The sequence below is a fragment of the Phytophthora infestans genome, genomic scaffold, assembly GCF_000142945.1.
Source record: "Phytophthora infestans T30-4 supercont1.1820 genomic scaffold, whole genome shotgun sequence".
Lineage (NCBI taxonomy): Eukaryota > Oomycota > Peronosporomycetes > Peronosporales > Peronosporaceae > Phytophthora > Phytophthora infestans.
This window is the reverse complement of record NW_003306841.1, coordinates 1-3,670: the sequence shown is the minus strand read 5'-3', so window position 1 is coordinate 3,670 and position 3,670 is coordinate 1. Positions and strand designations below refer to the sequence as shown.

Here is a 3,670-nt window from a genome sequence, read left to right as displayed (position 1 = left end):
AGGTTCGAATCCTTTTACTTCAAAGGGCCTATAACTCAGTTGGTTAGAGTATACGCCTGATAAGTGTAAAGTCAGTAGTTCAAATCTACTTAGGCCCATAGAATAATTAGCTCAATTGGTAGAAGGCACTTGCGTGATACTGTGCAAATTGAGTTCTGTATTGATATTTAAGCCTATACCTGCCTGAATTTCTACCTTCTATGTCTTTCATCTGCTAAATCCCTTACCAGGCTCGGCTGCATGTCCCTTCTTCCCTTGACCCATCATCCCAGCTGTGTTATCTTCAGATCCACCGGATATATGACGTAATCATCATGGTCACCCTATTATAGGTACACTCATCCGGATCCAGGTCGCTTGGATCCACCTCACTGTAATGGTACACTCGCCGTGAATCCGAGCTCTCCAATCATCCAACATCATCTCGCAACCGTCTGTGATCTCCGTTGTCCCACGAAAGTTCGAGATCCACTGTATCCATCATCCCTATACCATGGATCCAGGTCCCTCCAGGCGGGATCCTCCCTCCTTGGATACGAACTCGGAAGTATGGGATCCGGGGTACCTCGCGGTGGATCTTGACTCTTCATTAGCCGTGGCTACTAGATCCACCGTCAGAGGGCACCGACCATCCTTCCTTCATAGGATCCACACTCGATCCACTCTTGTATAGTATATCCCATATCCATCTTAGTGAATCCAGGTAAGGGTGGATCCGAGGTAAGTCTTGGTGGATCTTGCCTTCTCGTACATCGCTCATATCAGATCCATCGTCATTCCATACGGGGTGCTGCTCGCCATGGCTAATCCACCACAGGCAACTTGCACCCGTGCCAAACAACCCAAATCCTCTATAATCACTTGAAATTGTCACTGATTCGGGATAGTGACCCCGCGTCAGGACCATTCTCTTATTTCTGAGAAAGCACTTCACCACAATATTCGTCCATAGTCGTGCCGAGCACGGAAAGTCAGACGTGGAAAACCACATTGACCACTTGCGAGCGGTGCTCGAGTGCATGTGCACTAGTAAGTTGTATGCCAACTTGGACAAGTGCGTCTTTGGCGCGGAGGAGATACCTTTCCTCGGGTGCTTCATTGGGAAGCGTGGCTTACGGGCAGATCCTGCCAAAGTCAAGGCCATCGTGGACTGGCCGGTTCCCAAGAACCAAAAAGACTTACGCAAGTGGCTAGGCTTAGCCAATTACTTGCACAAGTACAGTGCGAACTACGCGGAGATGGCTCGGCCATTATCAGATCTACTTAAGAAGGACGCACCATGGTGCTGGAAAGTCGAGCACGACGGAGCCTTTGAGGCTGTGAAGGAGAGCCTTCTCCAGGCTCCGATCCTTGCGCTACCGGACCCGGATAGTCCGTTTAGCGTCGTCTGTGACGCCTCCGATTTTGCAATCGGTTGTGCTTTACTACAAGCAGACGCCGAAGGGCGTGAACGCGTGATCGCGTTTGAGTCTCGCCAGCTCAAAGCTGCAGAGAAGAACTATCCAGTTCATGACAAAGAGCTACTTGCAATGAAGTATGCTCTAGTCAAATTCAGGGTACACCTGCTAGGCTCTAAGCCTTTTGTGATCTTTACTGATCATGCGTCGTTACGCACTGCGACACAGTCGCCTCATCTCTCTCAGAGAATGGCAAGATGGCTTTCCTTCTTTGCCGAGTATAACTTCGAGGTGAAGTACAAGCCGGGGCGGCTTAATGTAGTGGCCGATGCGCTCTCGCGCAGGCCGGACTACGAGTTAGCTCATGTCACGACAGTGACGTCGTCAGTGCATGACTTGATACGCGGAGCGTATGCACAAGACGACATGTGCGTAGTGCTGCTACGGGCTCTTGGGAGCGAAGCGTTTAAAGACTCTGACAAGGAATTGTCTGGGCGCTTATGCGCGAGGCTGCATCGATACTCACTCGATGGCGGCCTGCTGTACTACAGCACCGACTCTGAGGATAACCCTCGTGTAGTCGTTCCTCATGATGAGGATCTAAAGTATCGAATCCTCAACGAGGTTCATGATACGCCCGTGGGCGGACACTTAGGTCGGCAGAAGACCTATGGCTCGGTATGCTCGATGTACTGGTGGCCCAAGATGTATAAGGGGGTCGGCACCTATGTACGCACGTGTGAAACGTGTCAACGGACAAAGTCCGCGCCGAGCACGGCAGCGCCATTGGCGAGTTTGCCTGTCCCCAAGGGATGCTGGCAGTCCATGAGTATGGACTTTGTGTTTGGCCTTCCCAAGGATAAGGCGGGAAACACGGGCATAGTGGTCTTTGTAGACCGATTGAGCAAGATGGCTCATTAGCGGCAGTGCCGGACACCATTGATGGTGAAGGTACAGCTTTGCTGTTTTTAGACCGAGTCTTTCGCCAACATGGCTTGCCTGAGGCAATTGTCTCGGATCGAGACCCGCGCTTCACCGCGAAGTTCTGGACGTCCCTCTTCAGAGTGCTCGGCACTCGTTTGGACATGTCCACAGCGGACCATTCGCAGACCGATGGTCAAACCGAACGCGTTAATCGCGTTGTGGAGGATACCCTCCGAAGCGTATGCGCTGAGGCGCCAAAACGCTGGAGCCAGATGCTCCCACTCGTTGAGTTCGCATTAAATAATGCAGTGCACGCCTCGACAGGCTACACTCCGTTCTATGTGAACGGCTTGGTTAACCCTCGCGTCCCACTGACGTCGCCACGCAGTGGCTCAGGGCTTGATGGGGGAGGGATAGCCGAGCGGCTAGCTGATGTCAGCCCTGTTGCGGTTCGCAAGCAAGTCGATGACTTTGTCTCTTTGAGACTGAGCGTAATGCGTCAAGTACGCGACGCTATGGCTGAAAGCCAAGACACGCAGAAGGAACATGCAGATGCCAAGGGCAGAAGCAATGTTGAGAGGTTTGAGGTCGGAGACCAAGTTTTATTAAACGCTTAAAACCTGCTTACTCATGCAGTGTCTGCAGTCTTCAAAACGAAGTTAAGACCTCGGTTCATAGGACCGTTTAAGGTCGTGGCCAGGACGGGCCTAGCGTATACGCTCAACCTTCCAAAGAAGATGCGCACGCATCCGGTCTTCTATGTTGGCTTGCTTAAGCCATATCAAGACCCTGCTCAGGTGAGCGCGGATGCGTTGGCACCAACGGTGGCTGGACCACGGACAGCTGCAGGGCAGCAAGTGGTAGAGCCACGGGAGGCTGAACGACAGCAAGTGGTGGATCCACAGATGGCTGATCAACAGCATGTGGCAGATCCACAGGTCGCGGAGCGAAGTGCTCGAGATGCAGGAGCAAGCCAAGCTGAGCGCTCAGCCAAGCGACTGGACGCTCAAGGTCCGAGACCTGGCTGTGAGTCAACAGTGGTGGCTCTAACTTATCCACAAGATGGATCATCTCTTCGAGATCGATCGATGGACGGTGAACGGGACCGTTCGCGTCGTGGACGCCGGCGTCGTATGGACGCAGACGCCGTTCCGGCAAGTGCTGACTCTCCCCGCGAGAGCCCAGCTGAGGCAAGGCTTCCTCCAGCTCTGCTCGATGAGCATGGTGAGCTCCACATTCACGTGGAACGCCTTGTGGCGTGGCGTAGACGCCGGGGTCGTACCCAGGACTTGGTGAAGTGGAGAGAGGTTACCCTCACTCACAGAACGCATGGGAGGTTGAGGCGTGGG

General features: G+C 53.2%; 1 non-coding gene across 1 annotated transcript; it reads left to right on the top strand.

Moving 5' to 3' along the window:
* Positions 1-24: 24 nt before the first annotated feature.
* PITG_31815 lies at positions 25-98 on the top strand. The gene has a single exon. It is a non-coding gene; the product is annotated as a tRNA-Ile (tRNA).
* The last annotated feature ends 3,572 nt before the right edge of the window (positions 99-3,670 follow it).